Source organism: Hyla sarda, chromosome 5, assembly GCF_029499605.1.
Source record: "Hyla sarda isolate aHylSar1 chromosome 5, aHylSar1.hap1, whole genome shotgun sequence".
Lineage (NCBI taxonomy): Eukaryota > Metazoa > Chordata > Amphibia > Anura > Hylidae > Hyla > Hyla sarda.
The window spans coordinates 343,145,350-343,166,053 of NC_079193.1; the positions used below are offsets into that span (position 1 = coordinate 343,145,350).

Here is a 20,704-nt window from a genome sequence, read left to right on the forward strand (position 1 = left end):
ATTCCTATTTGGAAAAGTCCTATTAAAATCAAGCTTCTTATATCAAAATTTTTTTAAATAATTTTTGGTGATGCTTTTTTTTCTAATTTTCCATTTTACTGTCTATATTAGTGTTTTCCAACTAGTGTGCCTCCACGGGCTGTCTGGGCATGCTGGAAGTTATCGTTGCTGGAGGCACGCTGGTTGGGAAACACTGGTCTATATTTTAAAATAAACCAAAATAAAAACTGCAATATTTCTGGTCATTAGGCCTACGGGCTCATTCACATTCAGCCGCAGAATACGTAGCTTGTAGCTTCTGGGTCCCAGTGCATAATCTGCAACAGGGCCCCATATGACAATTATATCACTGGTTTCTAATGAGGCAGATGTGCTTTGGGGCCCCCTTAGGCACCAGGGCCCAGTGCGAAGGATACCTCTGCTATCTCTATAGTTATGCCCCTGTTCAGCCATTAAAGTTCCGCTTAAATGTCTGCTTACAGCAGGCTCCGCTGAGAAGATTGGCGGTAGGACTAGGCGGATGAGTCTTATAGACAGCAAAGCAGTCCAGCAGAATTTTGCCTGAAGAATGAACGAATCATTTGCCTACACCCAGAGGTGTAGCTTATAGCTTCTGGGCCTCAATGCAAAATCTGAAACAGGGCCCCATATGCCAATTATATTACTGGTATCTTATGGGGCAGATGTGCTTTGGGGCCCCGGTGCGATGGCTACCACTGGTACCTCTATAGCTACACCCCTTCCTACACCAGTTGTCTCCAAACTGTGGCCCACTAGTCAGAGGCGTAGCTATAGGGGGTGCAGAGGTAGCAGTTGCACCGGGGCCCTGGTGCCTAAGGAGGCCCAAGGGCACTTCTACCCCATAACACCAGTATTATACATGTTACACAATAGACATGGGGCCCTATTCTAGATTTTGCATTGGGGCCATGAAGCTACATGTTACGCTTCTGCCTCCAACTGTTATAAAACTACAATTCCCAGTGTGGTGTCCCGGTACCGTATTGCATACCGTACCTTGTATACTGGTCCCCAAAGTCAGAGTTACTATGTTCAGGTCGGGTCCCCCAGGTGGGACAGCCCCTAGTCGCCTCTTTTGTAATGTTTAAATGTATATATTTAGTATAATGTATATTAGTATGCTTACCTTGGTAGCGTTGCAGGACCTTCAGTCATGTGACTATGTTAATTCCTCTATGGTATGTTGGAGGACCATTGGAGGTCCTTGGGTCACATGATTACCCATAACTCTATGTACAGAAGATTGACAGTTGTTATGGACCAGTGAGCTTTAGTCCAGCCCCTGCCCATATAAGGGAGCTGTAGCCAATGATCACTCTCTTCGGTTGCTGCTCTTGTGGATGCCGGACTATTAGGATGGATCTGCGCAACTTACAAAGACAAGCTAGGCCAGAAGCCTGCCGGCCTCAGCCTGAAACTAAACCGTGAGTTAAAATCTCCATCCCCGCTAATGTTAGTGTGATTACTGGACAGAACCTAAACCCCTAAATCCAGTGGATCAGCGCAACAATTACCTTCCTAAGCTCCTTAGACTCACGAGGTCCCAACCACTTATCAAGCTCTAATAGACTTTGTTATATGGACTGTTCCTGTTTAGTGTTGAGCGGCATAGGTCATATTCGAATTCGCGAATATATGGACGAATATTCATCATATATTCGCTAAATTCGCATATTCGTAATATTCTCGTTCTATTTTCGCATATGCCAGTCTCACACAGTAGTATTAGAGCCTTCTTTACACCACACAAGCTGGCAGCAGAAAGGGATGATCACTGTGATGTGTACTGTGAAAAAAAAAATAAAAAATAAAAAAGAATATTCGTAATTACGAATATATAGTGCTATATTCGCAAATATTCGCGAATTCGCGAATATGTGATATTCACGAATAAAATTCGAATTGCGAATATTCGCGAGCAACACTATTCCTGTTCAATATTGCATAAAATCTTCAGTAAAAGTTCCGACAAGTTTCTGAAAATCTCCGGTTGAGGACAATCAATTATTTCCTATCTCCCTATCGCTCTTCGGAAGGGTGGCGGTAGGACAAGCGTACAGAGAATAGCCCACACCCTGGCGTCATGAATAGAAAGGGTTAAGCAAGCACCCTTTAGTAACCGTACAGCTACACCCCCATATGCCCTACACAGCTACCACACCAGCATGCCTGGACAGACAACAGCTGTCCGGGCATGCTGGGAGTTGTAGTTTTACAACAGCTGGAGGGCCACAGTTTGGAAACCACTGACCTAAACCAACAATAATACATTTCCCAAACAAACCTGATAAAAAGTCCATGAGATTCCCTATACACAGCACAGGGGGCATAGCGTCTAGTGTGGCTCTCAGCTCCTGGACCACCACGGCTCATAACGTGTTACTTGTCACTGCAATATGTCAATATCCATTAAATGTCACTTACCGCACCCATAACACCCCGACCCCCCCCTGGAAAAGACCCTGAAAATAATCACAAGAAGCCCACTGCTGGGATTTATCCCTGTGGTGGGGGCGATGCATGGGAAGACTGGACAGTAAAACATGGACTTAAATGTATAAATAAACAGGACATGTGTTTAGGTTACGATAACTCGCACGCATTTGGTGTCATAACTTTGAGAAAGCCTTTTCCCAAATATCATGACAACACTGAGCCCTTGAAAAGTGAGCCATGTTACCAGAGTTTATCAGATCGGTGCGTATGTAACCGCGCTGCGTCCTCCGTCCCAGGTATTATATTGCAGCATTATAGAGGCACAAGGAATCTTATCGTAGGATTTCTAAATATATATGACAGTCCTTTAATTGTTCAATTAAGATCCTTAAAGGGGTACTCCGGTGGAAAACTTTTTTTTTTTTTTTTTTTTAAATCAACTGGTGCCAGAAAGTTAACCAAATATGTAAATTACTTCTATAAAAAAATCTTAATCCTTCCAGCACTTATTAGCTGCTAAATACTACAGAGGAAATGAATTTCTTTTTGGAACACAGTGCTCTCTGCTGACTCAGGAGCACAGTGCTCTCTGCTGACATCTCTGTCCATTTTAAGAACTGTCCAGAGTAGGAGAAAATCCCCATAGCAAACATATGCTGCTCTGGACAGTTCCTAAAATGGATAGAGATGTCAGCAGAGAGCTCTGTGTTCCAAAAAGAAAATAATTTCCTCTGTAGTATTTAGCGGCTAATAAGTACTGGAAGGATTAAGATTTTTTAATAGAAGTAATATACAAATCTGTTTAACTTTCTTGTACCAGTTGATAAAAAAAAAAAAAAAAAAACTTTCCAAGCAGAGTACCCCTTCAACTGGACCTGACATTAAGGAGAACACAGCCCATAAACAATGTCATATTCACTAGATGAGTATTTATCATTTGATTTTTCTCAATTAAAATATTTGAAAAATTAAACAAGAACCATTAGGGCAGTGGTGGTGAAACTGTGGACCTCCAGCTGTTGTAAAACTACAACTCCCAGCATGCCCGGACAGCTGTTGTCTGTCCAGGCATGCTAGTGTGGTAGCTTGGGGGGTATAGGGCATATGGGGGTGTAGCTGTGCGGTTACTAAAGGGTGCTTGCTTAACCCTTTCTATTCGTGATGCCAGGGTGTGGGCTATTCTCTGTACGCTTGCCCTACCGCCACCCTTCCCAAGAGTGATAGGGAGATAGGAAATAATTGATTGTCCACAACTGGAGATTTGCAGAAACTTGTCGGAACTTTTACTGAAGATTTTATGCAATATTGAACAGGAACAGTCCATATAACAAAGTCTATTAGAGCTTGAGAAGTGGTTGGGACATGCTGGGAGTTGTAGTTTTGCACCATCTGGAGGTCCACAGTTTGGAGACTAATGCAAGACGATCTATCCGTTCCCCTGGTGCGTCTGTTCGAGTAAATACTTAAGAGTTAGGCCACTTTCACAAAAGTGTATTTACTTAGGAAAAGTTGCCCAGTTGCCCATAGCAACCAATCAGATGGCTTCTTTCATTTTGCAGAGGCTTTGTTAAAAGTGAAAGAAGCAAGCTGATTGGTCGCTATGGGAACTGGGCAACGTTTTCTCTGGACAGGATTTGACAAATCTTCTGTGGTGAGGGTGTCGGAAGGGCAGATGTTGTTAACCCTTAGGGCAGATGGTTTTAACCCTATGTGTTTGTGACGCCAGGGCGTGGTTATCCGCCACACCACCCGCGGTATGGCCGCTGGTTCCTGGGCAAGGCGTGGGGCAAATAATCACTCCGATGCAAGGTTATGGAACAACGGCAGCTTTACTGAGGCAGACAGATGGTAAAGTCTTTACAGCTCAGTTCAGGCCCAAGGATATGCTCAGTGAACTTTAGGGAGCTTGTTGGCTCACTGGGACTTGTAGTAGACTTGGACTGAGTAATCCAACCCACACTGACTTGAGTAATTGACACGACTATCTTGACTAGACTTCTCCCCTGTATTTGTGCTTACCGCCAGGCTTTGACTTTCACCCGCAGGGGTTACTGGTAGTAGATGCGTGGTTGCGTGATTAGGCCTTGATCTCCCTCAGGAACACCAGACAACTCTCAGGTCTTCACTAGACTGTACCTCAGCTTACAACTGAACTGGCTTAACAACAATATAACCAGCATATAACATAAGACATTATTAACACTTTAGAGTCTGTAGGAGGGACGTGGAGCCAGGGGAACACTGAAAGGGAATCCACCACACAGGACGGACACGTGTACACGAGGACAACTCCTGTACTGGGCCACCACACTTCCCCAATATCACTACCATATTTTGAAGACTATAGCATGAGCTAATGTTAACCTATGGGCTGTTCACTTGTCATTGGCTATACACTGTGAAAAATGCTACATTCATTTTGGATGGGAAACCCATTGAAGTGTGTAGGGAAGGATAAAAAGAAGTTGGGGAAATAATTCAAACCTGTGCAAAGAGAAAGTTGAGGTGTTGCCCATAGCAACCAATCAGATCACTTCCTTCCTTTAAAAAAATCCATCTGATTGGTTGCTATGGGCAACTGCAACACTTTTTTTCCGCACAGGTTTTGATAGATCTCCCCCAATATGTCACCCATAATTCTGCTATATACAGTAACTGTGACCACGTTTATGTAACACTGGCAACTATAGGAGTAAGGCTAAGACTATGTTCCCAAGGCGGAATTTCCGAACTGAATCTACCGGTTGTTTTCAATGGGATTCTTGTTTTCAATACGATTCTGCGGCGCCGTGCACATGGCGGAATCCCCGTGTCAAATGATTCCAATGTGAAAACTCTGATTCTGCTCTCCTCTGAAAATAATGAAGACGTTCATTCTTTAGGGTAGAGGTAGGTAGGGGTATTTTACAATGCGGATTCGCCGATGTTGGACCCTACTGTGTGCCTCCAGCTGTGCCTGCCTGCTCATAGTGCCAATATGCCGCTACGGTCAGACACATAGCGATCATAAAGTTGCCTCACGCATGCGCAGTATATTCACAGACATTGCGGTCGCTTCCCCTGCTCCCTGAGCTAGGCCGAGAGCAGCTGCTTTGTGTGCGAGTAGAGTACACTGTGATCGCTGTGTGTCTGCTCGTATCGGCGGATTGGCGATACAAGCACGCCCAGCTGTAGGCACACTGTAGGGTCATCATTGGCAGATCCACAGCGTAAAATATGCCGCAGATCCATTCCGTGTGACACGACCCTTAGGCAGAATCTGCTCGGAAATGCAATGTGGCCTATGGAGTCAGTGCATTTCCTAAGAAGCCCTAACACCATCAGAACATGCTATTTAAAGAATGTCCAGAGTGATTTACCCACAGGGGACTTCTTACCTCTCCCCCCTAGTCAAACTTCTGTGCTTAATCCCAAATGGGTGGAATGTGATGGCATAATGGGCTGCATTTACCATTTTTGCAATAGGACCCCATCTTCTCTATATTCCTCAGCAACATTATAGCAATTAATGTAGTAACTAAATAAGTGGTTATGGGGACCAAGAGTAGAAGGCTCCATTGCAAAATGAGCCACAGAAATGGCTTAGGGAGATGAAGTGTACAGAGTAATGTGGGGAGAGCACTGAATGGACGAGAGTATAACAAAAATCACAACCTCATTTTCTACTAATGGTCTTATTGGCAGAATGGGGCTCTGTTAACATTTTGGTGGGTTAATTGTTCAGTCCCTGGAAGACAAAAGATGTCAAAGCTATGGTGGTAGTCAAAATAGTAACCTTAGGAATAGATATATTGGGATCAGCATTATCCACCCAACTTTGTCTTGTCTCGGATATGGATTGTGCCAGGTTGCATGTAAAATCACAAATAGCCCAAACCTTTAGTTTAATAATATTCTTCTAGGTTTAATTTTGTCAAAAAAAAATTAGAAAAAAGAAAGAAATGTGGAATTAGATAGTGCAAGTTTATTTTTTTTTCCATCAGAATCATTTTGTCTTTAGAAGAGCCGCCTTGGGGATTAAGGAGCAAAGGTTTGGAAATTTGGGGCTTTTTACAGCCGAACAGGCTCAGATCCAAGGAAGAAATTACAAGAATATTGAAAGAAAATACCATTTATTTTTATGGATGAAGGGATCATTTTCAGCATGAGACATATACGTGTTGAGGCTTTTTCCTTTATCAAATATTATTTTTCAGCTTTTATCACAAGCGTTCCATTTAGAATCCTGAATTGTATTGTATCTGTCATTATACTGTAATTTCCAGAAAATGAATGGCTTCGCGGGTCACGATGGATAAGTGCTGCAATTCATATAAATGATGAGCTTGGATGATAATAATGCTTCCAACTTTTCTTCTGTCATCACATCCTGGAAGATTGTGTATAGTAATCCCGTAACCGCTATAAGGTAACCAGCTTGGGTATATGATTTACTGCAATATGAATGGAACATGATGGTTTGATTGTTGGGGGTCCGGGAAATTGGATATCAGTAGAGGGGATACAATTTTTGGTTAAGTGCTGCTGCCTGTTCATCACTGGTCTAGGCCCGAAAGTTTGGGCCCCCCGCGATCTCCTGTACGGGGCTCCAGCTTACTGGCCAGATAGTGGGTGCACGAAGCGGCGGCCGACACGCCCCCTCAATACATCGCTATGGCAGAGCCGGATATTGCCGAAGGCAGCGCTCCGGCTCTGCCATAGAGTTGTATTGAGGGGGTGTATCAGCCACTGCTTTGTGCGGTGGTCAACATGCCCCCTTCCCGTGGGCTGCTGGGGCCCCGTACAGGAGATCGCGGGTCCTTAGGATAGGGGATACGTTTTTCAGCACTGGATATCTCCTTTAATGGATCAAGGATTTTGCTAGGAGAGACAGGTCAGACATCTACCTATGACAAATTATTGACCTACTAGTCTGCCCCATAGATAAACTATTGAAAGGCCATCAATGAAAGTTCTCTTCCCCTACTGAAATACAAGTAGGGAGAGAAACTAGCCCCTTCTTTGTGTATTTTCTTCTTGTTTACAATAGCCATTTTGGGGGGTAATATTCCTCTTGGAAAAAAACCCTATATCTAGGAACCCTCTGAAAAGTAACTTTCATTAACTTCCCTTTAAAATTATGGAAGAATCCTCCAATAAACTCAACATATGCAAAGTTAAAAGCCCAATGTCGATTGACTGTCTACCTCACTTCCAATATAATACCTAGATCAGTGGTTCTTAACATGGGTTAGATCGAACCCCAGGGGTTCGGTGAGTCAGTCCCGGGGGTTCGGCGGGGGAGGTCACAACAGGACAGGCAAACCAAGCAATTGCTTGGGGCCCTGAGCAGAGACGGTGTTTGCCTGTCCTGTAGCAACGGGGCAATTCCCCCCATCACTTTTAACTCCCTGAGGCCCAGTGTTAAGTTTAAAAACGCAGGGCTGCCGCACGCGCGTGCGCCCATGGAAACAAAGGCGCCGAGGGCCGGAGGATAGAGAAGGAGGAAGACGTGCGCTGGCCAGCTTGGTAAGTGACCAGCGTTACGTCATCTTCGGTGCTCCGACCACGGTCCCGAGACCTACTGCTATTGCCAGAGCGGTGGTCGGAGCACTGAAGTAGGCAGTACACAGGCATACAGCATCCAGCCATACATTGTATGTGGCTGGAGGCTGTATGTCTGTGGGGGAACACTGCCTACATCAGTGGTCTTCAACCTGTGGACCTCCAGATTTTGCAAAATTAAAACTCCCAGCAAACGGCTGTCCGGGCATGCTGGGGGTTGTAGTTTTGCAACATCTGGAGGTCCGCAAGTTGAAGACCACTAGCATGCCTAATGTGGGGGGGACACTGCCTGCCTAATGTGGGGGGACACTGCCTGACTAATGTGGGGGGGACACTGCCTGCATAATGTGGGGGGGGGGGGACACTGCCTGCCAAATGTGGGTGGGTGGGGGGGGTACACTGCATGCCTAATGTGTGGGGGGGGGGGCACTTCCTGCCTAATGTTGGGGGGACACTGCCTGCCTAATGTTGGGGGGGGGGCACTGCCTGCCTAATGGGGGGGGCACTGCCTGCCTAATGTGGGGGGGGCACTGCCTACCTAATGTGGGAGGGACACTGCCTGCCTAATGTGGAGGGAACACTGCCTGCCTAATGTGGGGGGAACACTGCCTGCCTAATGTGGGGGGGAAACTGCCTGCCTAATGTGGGGGGAACACTGCCTGCCTAATGTGGGGGGAACACTGCCTGCCTAATGTGGGGGGGAACACTGCCTGCCTAATGTGGGGGGAACACTGCCTGCCTAATGTGGAGGAAACACTGCCTGCCTAATGTGGGGGGGGGGCACTGCTAACCTAATGTGGGGGGAACACTGCCTGCCTAATGTGGGGGGAACACTGCCTGCCTAATGTGGGGGGAACACTGCCTGCCTAATGTGGGGGGAACACTGCCTGCCTAATGTGGGGGGAACACTGCCTGCCTAATGTGGGGGGAACACTGCCTGCCTAATGTGGGGGGAACACGGCCTGCCTAATGTGGGGGGGGGGACACTGCCAACCTAATGTGGGGGGAACACTGCCTGCCTAATGTGGGGGGAACACTGCCTGCCTAATGTAGGGGAACACTGCCATTGTTGCGAAAATGACATGAGAGTGGCACTTGCCAAGGTAAAGCTGCACATTTCTGAACTGGTCTCTGAAAGACAACAGCAGAAGTCACTGATTTGCAGTAAATATTCATTATGTTTTTGTGTGAAAATCAGGTTTTCATGGTATTGTTCTTTGTTCTTAATGGTTTTGTTCATTTTGTGCATCTATGTATAAATATATACTTAAATATATAAAACCTATGTCTTGAATTTGAAAAAATCACATTTAATTTTTCCAATTAAGAGGGGTTCGGTGAATGCGCATATGAAACTTGTGGGGTTCAGTACCTCCAACAAGGTTAAGAACCACTGGGTGCTAAATGGTGTGAGAGACGGCTAGGTTCATTGGAGGATTATTCCCCAATTTTTAAAGGAAGTAAATAAAAGTTACTTTTTAGAGGGTCCCTTGATAAAGGATTTTGTTTCCCGGAGGAGGTCACCCACCAAAGGGCTATTGTGATTTGGTTTATGCCCTGGGACTCATCAGGGATTCTTTTTTTTTTTTTTTTTTTTTTTTTTATTATTGGTGAATTTCTTCTTGTTTAACAGCAATAAATTAATTAATTAATTTTATTAATTCATTTATTAAAATGTGTATCCTATAGGCTATAAACTTATGGGAGGTCAGTCTTGTTAGTCACAGTGCAGGACATTGTTTATTTGGCCAATGATACCGAATCCATAGTCACACTCTACAGGCATGAAGAGAATAATGCTTCTATAACGGTTCTTGATCCTTGGGAGATCTGAGGGAGTGAGTGGAATGGACTATCTGATCGACTCTAACAAATACATTTGTTCTATTAGAGCTAATATTAGTGACAACAGTAGATCTTAAGGCGACCAAACAAACTAGACAAGTTGGGTGCATCGACCATTTTCAGTGAGACCAGCCTCCCAACTCTTGAGAGAGAGAAGGATTAAGCATGGCCAATTTTTAGTGCAATTGTAGTCTGGCAAAGGCTTACCCCTCCTCTCTCAACTGAGAATGCATGAATGCTTGACTACAATTTTGAAGATTTGTGGTAATGTTTCAGTTATTTTGTATGATGGTCACCAGTACTCAGGGCGGTGCAAGGATTTTTGCCACCCTAGGCAAAAGGGAATTTTGCTGTCCTCTGACTCCACCCACTGGCCCGCCCTTTGACATGTCACACCTTACTAATGGGGAGACACATTGTAACAAACCTCCTACCCATGCAATCACGTTACAACTGGGGTTATACACTGTAACAAACCTCCTTCTCATGTAATTAGATTACTACTGTGGTAACACACTGTAACAAACCTCCTCCTCATGTAATCTCCTTACTACTGGGGTGACACACTGTAAAAAGCCCCCTCCTTAAGTAATGTCCTTACTACTGGGGTGCCACACATTAGAGGGGGGTCATGGTGGTGCTGCTGGCTGAGCTGGTAGAGATAATGGCTGTCTAACTTTCTTGAGGCGGGCAGAGTGGCACCCCCATCAAGAGGGCCCTCTAGGCGGCTGCCTATTTTGCCTATAGGCAGAGCTGGCCCTTGCCAGTGCTTTGTGTAAGGCACAACCAGCCATTACATCAACCATCAGTAAAAGAATGTTCACCCTTTGCCCAATGTCATTGATCATGTATGACCAGTAGTAACCACTATAATGGCCAATACAGACACATATGTCTATGGACTGCATCAAGAGAATAATTTTTCATCAGATAACTGTTTATTCAATGGTTGTTCAACTGTAATATTACAGCTAATGTGTATGGCCGTCTATAGACAATTACTTCTCAGAAAGTTAGGTCTAGAGAATGAATGGTTAATCTTCATGGGAAATGACCAAATGCTATCACTGAACTCAGGGATTCTGGAGCTCATTATAAATTTCATTTAGGATTAGAAGTATACTTCAAAGGATACCTGTCTGCAGGTCACTGATATATTGCATTGGCTTTTCTATAGAACCTTAATTTCCCAGGAAAGAAAAGAAAATGTAAAAGCATATTATTGTCTCCTGAGCAGTACATTCAGACACAGAGGGGATCCTGCAGATGATAAAGCGTAAGGCCTCATGCACACAGCTCCATAACAGGGCAGTACCTAGTTTCTCCAATGTGGCTTCCAGGTTCACGTGGTGGCACACCCTTTTTCTTCAAGGGGAAAATACCTTAATAATATGACGCCCTATTTAGCAGCACATGGAGGCCGTGCACCTTTGTGCTAATGGTCCATACGATCTTCATGTACTATAGTCCAGGCTTCGTGCCCATGTGCAGTAGCCCTTAGTATAAGCTGCATAATCATTAGCACGTTTATGGCTTATTACAGTTCTACTGAGCCTTGGGTAGTGGCTTTCCTCCATCCTCTGAAGCAGAAGCAGATGTCTGTATGAGAGTTATATCACCAAGACATATTGCTCACTCTTGGGAGACAGATTTGTTATACAGGATATAATACCCTTTATACAAACAAAGGAAATACTGTGGGGGGGAAAAAAGCTGTCAAGTCCCTTTAAAAATTCCATAGAATGTGAGAGTCATCCCCTGGCATTTCAAAACTGCTACCATTAAAAATAACCATAAATGTAGAAAAGTTATATATATATATAAAGCTGGTCATACAGATTACATTCTATTCTTAGGCTAAACCATCAGTGTAGGATCAAGGTGGTCCTGTAGCTCTTGTATAGTGCCCACCACTGATTCAGTGTCCGGAAGGAGTTTCACAGTCTCCTGCACTACAATGCTCAGCAGAACTAGGTGCTCCTTACAGTAGGACTATAGTAGGGACTAGTTTTCCTGTGTCTGTGTCCTTGAAGACAGAGTGTTCTGACTTTAGTTTTGGAGTCCCAACATCAGCAGCAAGCTCTATGCTTATCACACCATCCGCGGAAGCCAGAGTTCCGGTGCAGCACCGCCAGCCTTGACACCAACAGAGTGGGAAGATACAATGTGAGCCAACACAGCATCAGCAGTGCCATGATCCTGAATACCAACACTTACAGCCCAAATAAACATAGCCTGTCTGAACCATGGAGGCCTGAATCATAAGTCATTGCTCCTTGACAGAGTGTATGAGGGAGTCTGAAGTACTTGGTTAACCAGACCACTTGATGGGATATACTAAGAACAACGTTTCATATGCCGGTCTTAAGTAGACCTCCGCCAATGTAAAATCGCACTAGATTTATTAAGAGGTAAATGAAGCCTCAGAAAGAAATGCTAGCACCAAACTGGCGTAGATTACCACTACAATTTACACCTGCTAACAGGGGTACACTGTGGTAAATCCACTGCATAGGTGACCATGTCCATTTGTGTAAATCCACAACCACGCCTTGGTGAATGCAACGCAAATTGGCAACAATTAGTGATTCCTTGAACAATACAGGGCACTACAGAAAGTCTGCTCTTGGCTACATCTTGGAGATTGTTTGGTACCCTGTTAAAGAGACTGGTATCTGTTCTCAACACTGCCAAAGAGCCTATTGTCATGATCACGTGTGTGAAATCCAGTAAAGAATTATAAACCTACGTATATCTTGTCACTATCGCTAGAAACATCAGTACCCCTTTGACTTCCATGATCAGCAGAAGAAAGACACAACAGAGCTCAATGAGGTGCCGCACCCCCTTCATTGGTGTACCTTGTATAGCGACCCCCAGACAAGTGAGGTTGCGCCTGGTACTGCAGCTCAACTATACTCAGCCCTGATCCCTTGAATGTGCTGCAGCACCATCCCCAGGACAGCTCCTACGTACGTTGCAGTCAGGGGTCAAGTCTTGGGAAAAAACTCACCCAGGATTTTAACTCAAGGGCTGGTCCTACAGGACACCTGCTAATGGGAACAGTGTTCCTGCTGTGAAAAAAGTAAAGGAACTCCGTTCCCACCCATTCCTACAGGACTTGAGCCCTGGTTGCGCTGCTATGTACTTCAGTCCGTGCAACTGCGTCTTTCTGCTAAAACTAACAAAATATTTCTAAAAACATTCTTCTCTATGACAGGATGGTGGTAGAAGTGTGAGGATATTTTTTCCTCAATATTATACTCCAGCTGTGTATTGATCACTTGGATACAGTGAAATCCCACTTTTTCGTATAAGAATAGAATATAGAATGAATGTCATGGCCCGCTCGGAGTTACAGAGGTGCAATAGCCGGTGAGCCACAGATTATGGAACACCGCCTCAAAGCATTATTACAATAGGAAAATGAGTCTCCATTTAATTGTATAATACTGAATACCGACAACTGGAGGAAAGAATTAACAAAATAATCCTGTTTATAGCAAAGTCTCTGTATCTTGTGCTCAAAAATCCCTGGGAAAATAAAATTTGGATTCGGCTGAATTTTTATATCCAAATTATTTGTAGTTGCCCAAACAAAACTCTTTGAGAACTTTACTGTTGACTCATTTATCCAGATAACTTTGGTTTCCTCCCTGTTCATGAATTCCATATTTCCTTTCTTTGAAGTTATGAAAACCGACCTTCACTTAGATGGACCGTCGTCTTCCACATGTTCTTCCGGGATTATTTTGTGACTTCCTGGATGATTTTTTGCTTTTCTTTTGCACATGTTAGCTGGCCTTCAACTTCTAGGTAGGTTCTACATCAGTGGTCTCAAACTGTGGCCTTCCAGATGTTGCAAAACTTCAACTCCCAGCATGCCCGGACAGCCAACGGCTGTCCGGGCATGCTGGGAGTTGAAGTTTTGCAACATCTGGAGGGCTACAGTTTGAGACCACTCTTCTACATAGTTCCATTCATCCTCCAAAATAATGGCTTCATTTAAAGAGTACCTGTCATGATCTTGTTAAATGTTATAATCCTCCCAGTTCACTGCCCCATCTTGATAAACCACCCCCTGCCTTTATTTTTATTTATTTTTAATTTTCTACCTTGATATTGCTCTATACTTTTTGCTCAGTCTCAGTTAGATTCACAGACTGGGAAGGGGCGTTCCCCAGAAGGCGTGACATCATCTGAAGCCATGCAGGAGAGAACTTCCTCCCTTACTCTGCTACACACAGCCCAGAGCAGTTCTGTGTGAGATGAGCTATGATCGGCTAAGGCTGCACCCTCCCCCCCCCCCCCCCCCACACCCCCCTAAGCACTCCAGACTGCATTTCCTGATTTTGGACTTTTGCCAGGCCAGCAGGAGTCCAAAGTCAGTGCAAGAGGGGTAAATGTGCTCTGGACAAGTAAGGAGACACATAGTGGCAGCTTTTTTAAACACAAATAAAACATAGAAAGCTTAATTCTTTTTAAACAAAGAACATTAGATATTTTTTATTTTATTTACTATAAGGAATGCAATAGCAAAAATTAGTTCTAAGGACAGTGCCCATTTAAAGAATCCTTGAGATCATTTTGTAACCCTTTCAGTATTTCTGGCACTGTTCTCACACTATTTTCACATGGCAGAATGTCTGGATAAAAATTTTCCGGACGGAAATTCCGCAGAAAGCGGGTGTCAGCAGAACATGCCGGCGCTTGGACCGCTTGGAAATGAGCCGTCTCCATAGACAGCAATGCATTTCCAAGTGAAATCTGCAGAAAGAAAATATATGTCTATTGTTTCTTTGGAAACTGAAATATGGGATTTCCATTGCAGAAACCTCTGCCATGTAAATTTTGCCGAGTGCACAGTGCAGCAGAATCCCATTGAAATCAATGACACTCTACTGCAGCGGAATGTCCGCACGGAATTCTGCCATGTGAACATATCCTTATTCTGAATTTTCTTTATGACATTAATTAAAAACTGTGTTGCTTAATAGGAATGTTCGCAAGGAATTCTTCGTGGATTCTGCCTTGCATTACACTTTCATTGACATCAATGGATTTTCCTCTGCTGTATTCACACAGCGGAAGTCCTGAGGCAGAAATTACGATGAGGATTCGGATTCTGGTGGAAGATTTATCATCTTCAATCTTCCATCGAAATTCAATAGTAAAAGCCATTAAAGGAGTACTCCGGCGCGCACTTTTTTCCTTTTATCCCGATGTCCCGCCTCGGCTGGTGATAGGCTGAAGCTCCGTGTGACGTGTCGGGCTAACAGGAAGTAAGAAGAATACAGCCCGGGGACCGAACACCTGTACCGGAGTGTACCGGAGCTCCGGGGGCTCTTTGGCATATAAGAGAAAGTGTGTTTTCTTTTATTTTGCAGCCCGGACGGGATAAAAGGAAAAAAGTATGCGCCGGAGTACTCCTTTAAGTCAATGAGACTTTATTTCAGCAAATTGCTTTGACAATAAACACCAATTTTGGAGATTTTCCTCACTGAATTCCATAGTGTGAACATACTCTTATGGTAAAGTAATGTTTATTAAGCAAGTGGGGTCTAAATGATTGACATCAAGTTACAGTCCTATGCAATAAAGTTTATGGGGGAAATTTATCATAACCTGGGCAGAAGAAAAGTTGCTGAGTTGCCCATAGCAACCTATCAGATTTCTTCTTTCAGTTTTGAAAAGGCCACTGAAAAAGAAGCGATCTGATTGGTTGCTATGGGCAACTCAGCAACTTTTCCTCTGGACAGATTTTGATAAATCTCCCCTATAAGGGTGCAGTTACTTTTTCAGATTTGCGATATTATTTGTGTATTAGTAATTTTATGTTTAATTTCAGACTATGAGTGGAGTGGAGTTTTCTTTGTGGGCTTTAATTCCCTACAAGTATTTTTTCACTGTGTTTACTAATGTTTCCCTATGTTTTTCACTTTTCCCTACATTTTGCTTTTTTTTTTTTACACATGCTCTGATCTGTGGAGTTTTCCAGAGCTCAATTCCACCACATTTTCTGTGAAAACGTTACTAAAAGATATTGGGAATTTTTTTAAATGTTGGGGGCACGCCCCTTTTGGCAGCCGCACACCCTTTTCCCAGCAGCCATACCCCATTTTCTGGTTTTCTGAGTAAAATGGACAGTTGTTCGAGTTTTTACATTTTTTGGCGCAAATTCTGGTGCACAATGCGACAAAACAGGTCAGATTTACAATAGTAAATAAAGGCCATCGTCTACAACAAATACAACTTTCTTTACCTAATATTTTCCAGTTATTGAATCTAACAAAAGAAAATAACATTATTTCCCAGATGATAAACACATATATATCTGTAAAAAGTGTCTCAGCTTATTATTATTTCTTATTTACGTACCTCTGTCTATTCCACCAAGCATTACTTAGAATTAAACATTTACATCAACTCCAGTAAATCTAATAGCCTACAGTACATTACTGTACAATCTAGGACCAGGGCAGCTGTGTGCATCATATGACTTGGCACTTAAAGGGGATCTTTCAGCTGTATTTGCTGTTCAATAGCAGTTAGGGTATAAAAGAAAACTATACCTTTCCTGAAGCTGATGGTGGTTTCCAAACCTTTTTGAAATCCCTTTTTTGTTTTTCAGCCAAGTGTCAAGCAGGTGGTGCCCAGCTGCTCAAGTGCCACAGCCTGGCGAGTCTCTTTTCTTGCACTCAAAAGGGCAAGCGGGAAGGTGTGTCAGGCTGTGGCATTTGAGAAGCTTATTCCCACCTTCTTGACACTTGAGTTAGAAATACAAAGGTCATTTTATAAGTTTGGCAACTACTATCAGCTCTGGCACCAGGCTGATCAATGTGGACCCCCACTAATCAGATATTGATGGAAAATCATAAGGTAGGGCCATCAGTATTAAAATAGTTCCAGAATACCTCTTAAAGATATATGCCAAAGCTTTGCAAGTAACGCGATCAAGGAATGTACTGGAAGTCCCATAAACACAGGTCGAGATTTAGATAGATTGATAGATAAATATGAGATAGATAGATAGATAGATAAATAGATAAATAGATAGATTATATCCTCCTACAAAACAGCAAAAATTGGAATATTAATAATAATATTTTTTGCATATTGATGCATGCAAAGAGAACAATAGAATTTTTGCATAAACTCAGCAAAATTTACACAATATGAATGAACAGAAAAGAGAGAAAAAAAAAAATCTGAGATCATTCTTCAAAATGAAATGTGACCCTTATGATTTTATCCCAGATCATATTTTACAGTTGTATTTAAGGGGATACAACAATTTTAATGTAAACTGATGGCCGTTCACTGCTTTCAGTCATCACATTAGTGACCATCTGAGACTCATACACTTTTTTGGTCATGATCCCAGAATGCCTGTGGTATACGTTCGTGACCGGACTTTTAACATCATATAAGGTTTTACCACAGATTAGTTCCATTTGCTTTTTTACCCTCCTTACCTTATCAACAAATACACTGATCTTGTTCGCAGTTTTGTCAGCACGTGTAAATATCACAAGGACGTGGTACTTCAACAAGAGATTAAATGTAGCTATGTTACTTTTCCACCAAATATATTCTTACAACAATATTTACACATTGATCGCAGACTTTAATATGTTGTGACAAAATGAAAAACATGCACCATATTTAAAGGAATGTACAACACGGAAAATCCAACCCAGGAGTATACATTACATTATTCCATCAGATACACTGGCCTCTCCAAACACAATGGCTTGTTTGTTGTGAAAGCGTATATCACTGGAACAAGATGTTATCTATTTGGACCCTACTGGGTTGACTGCAGACAGCGTAAATAGGAGAACATAAAGCGATAGAAGAAATTTGAACCGTAGAAAATTGATAAGGGATGGACCATGTTTCTACAACACTCGGCATGGTATGTCTAGAAAACCCAACAAACCCACCAGCTGAAGATCTTATCATACTGTATCTACAACTGGAGGACAAGAAGAACCACTCAGTGTTACATATTGTCAATTTAGGTTGTTTACTTTTTTATGTAACATTTAGATTATACTGATATTGTTTTTACAGTATTGAATTCCATCATTTTTTTCCTCTTGACTTTACTACCCAGTACTTATTATAAACCATGGGTAATTTTAAAGGTGATGTCAGATTTTCTTTGTATCTTCTTTTAGTATCCATAACCTGTAATGTTATTACTCTTCAGAAATGCATCCAGGCCCCTCCTGATCTCTTTTATAGAGTTCACCATGAGTTCCATAGGCTCTTACAGTAAAGATCCCCCATCTGTGCTGGTGTAGAAACCTTCTTTCCTCTAGACGTAGAGAATGCCCCCTTGTTATAGATACAGTTCTGGGTATAAATAGGTAATGGAAGAGAGATTTTTGTACTGCCCCTTAATATATACTGCCTTTTTTAAATGAAATAACCCGAATTCTGATAATCTTTCTGGGTACTGTAGTCCTCCCATTCCCCGTATTACTCTGGTTGCCCGTCTTTGAACCCTCTCCAGCTCCACTATATCTTTCTTGTACACTGGTGCCCAGTACTGTACACAGTATTCTATGTGTGGTCTGACTAGCAATTTGTACAGCTGTAGAATTATTTCCGTGTTGGGGGAATCTATGCCCCTTTTAATGCCCCCCATGATTTTAATTGCTTTGGCAGCAGCTGCCTGACACTGGTCACTACAGGTAAATTTGACATTGACTAAAACTCCCAAGTCCTTTTCCATATCAGTTGTACGTAGGGATTTCTCATTCATATTTCCAGTCTGGATTTTTCCTCCCAATGTGCAGAACCTTACATTAATTCAATTCAAAAACGTTTGCACTTACTTGGCTTTTACTTTGTCGATTATTAATTTTTGTTTAAAGATCCCTTGGTAGAAGTGAATATTCCATTATGTACTTGTGTTTATGTTGGACGAACATCAAGTCGTTCATTGTATTGTTACCATAGTGATATTACCCGTCCCTACTGAAATAGATGGACGACCCCATTGTCTTGACGAACATTGATCTAACCCGCAATGTCCTTGGTGTTTGTTCTCAATAAAAATCACTTCCAAAATACAACCCTCATTATTCCTATTAATCACTATTACAATAAATAACAAGACGCACGCACAAATGGAACACTTAGTGTCAGTGAAATATTGAGCACATTTTGCTTGACTGCAATAGGCGACCAAACGGAACCTTACAATCAGCCCCATCTTGTAAAGTTTAGCGCTCCGGATGCAGGTAAGGCTTTATTATTAACATACCGTAACAAATTTAAACATTCGGAGACGTTCTGAGACGTATTTATGCATGAAGAGAAATTGGAATGGCTCCATATGCCATTGTTGCCTGTTATAGTTCATGGACAAACACCAAAGACTTTACTTGCATCTTGAGGACATCTGGTTGAACAAATGAAAACAGTCTAAAGTGAAAGGGAGATTAGCCAAACTATTGTAAATGTGGCACATAAATGGATGATGGGAATTCTAACTACAATTCTTTAAACCTTCCAGTTAGCAAAGAGAAGATTTGTGTAAGCAAACAAACTTTTTAGTTGTGTAAAATCCCCTGTCAGCACTTTGGATACATATTTGCTCACTATACAAAGCCACGAAGACCATATTGTATAAATATCCACAAAACAATGTTGTCTTAAGATATATAAGCATGAGGAGAATTCAATAATGTACTTTAAAGCATAATAATTCATAAGAAAATAATCCCACCCTCCATCTATGCAGAATATTCGCCTAGTCACATTTAATAACACCCAAATCTTTTTATTATTATTATTAGGGATGTCCCGATACCCGGCTGCTGCCCCATTCTGCCGTCCGCATCCCCGTTCTGCCGTCCTCATCCCCGTTCTGCCATCCGCATCCCCGTTCTGCCATCTGCATCATGGCGTCCTATGGAGGAACATGTGACACTCACGTCACTCTACCTCCTCCCCTGCGCCCAGCATAAAGCTACGGAGGAAGGAGGAGTGACGTATATGTCACATGCTCCTCCATAGGAGGCTATGATATGGACGCAGAACAGGGATGCGGGGCAGCAACTGGAGGTGAGCAACTACCGTGGGGGCACAAAGGGACACTGTCTACAAGGGGGGGGGGCTGCTGTTTACAAGGGGGCACTGTCTACAAGGGGGGGCTGCTGCTGTTTACAAGGGGGCACTGTCTAAAAGGGGGGGGGGGCTGCTGCTGTTTATAAGGGGGCACTGTCTACAAGGGGGTGCTGCTGTTTACAAGGGGCACTGTCTACAAGGGGGCTGCTGCTGTTTATAAGGGGGCACTGTCTACAAGGGGGGGGGCTGCTGTTTACAAGGGGGCACTGTCTACAAGGGGGGGCTGCTGCTGTTTACAAGGGGGCACTGGCACTGTCTAAAAGGGGGGGGGCTGCTGCTGTTTATAAGGGGGCACTGTCTACAAGGGGGTGCTGCTGTTTACAAGGGGCACTGTCTACAAGGGGGCTGCTGCTGTTTATAAGGGGGCACTGTCTACAAGGGGGGCTGCTGCTGTTTACAAGGGGGCACTGTCTACAAGGGGGGTCTGCTGCTGTTTACAAGGGGGCACTGTCTACAAGGGGGGGGCGGCTGCTGTTCACAAGGAGGCACTGTCTACAAAGTGGGGTCTGCTGCTGTTTACAAGGGGGCACTGTCTACAAGGGGGGGCTGGTGTTTACAAGAAGGCACTGTCTACAAGGGGGGGTCTGCTGCTGTTTACAAGGGAGCACTGTCTACAAGGGAGGGCTGCTGTTTACAAGGGGGCACTGTCTACAAGGGGGGGGGGCTGCGGTGTACAGGGGTGCAGCTGCGGTCTACAGGGGGGCTGCTACTAATG

The 20,704-nt window shown here is 43.4% G+C and overlaps 1 protein-coding gene across 7 annotated transcripts in view; it reads right to left on the minus strand.

The window, feature by feature from the left end:
• The window catches only part of ANGPT1 (angiopoietin 1), a 368,410-nt gene that overhangs the window by 189,739 nt on the left and 157,967 nt on the right, over positions 1–20,704 (minus strand). Inside the window, exon 1 of one of the 7 annotated variants that reach the window (XM_056522586.1) lies at positions 4,477–4,629. The exons of 5 other annotated variants lie outside the window; for them this stretch is intronic. The gene's annotated coding sequence lies outside the window, so the exon portion shown is untranslated. Of the gene's footprint in view, positions 1–1,147; positions 1,166–4,476; positions 4,630–20,704 lie in introns of those variants that run through there. One more of the 7 variants, XM_056522588.1, reaches the window with a different exon arrangement.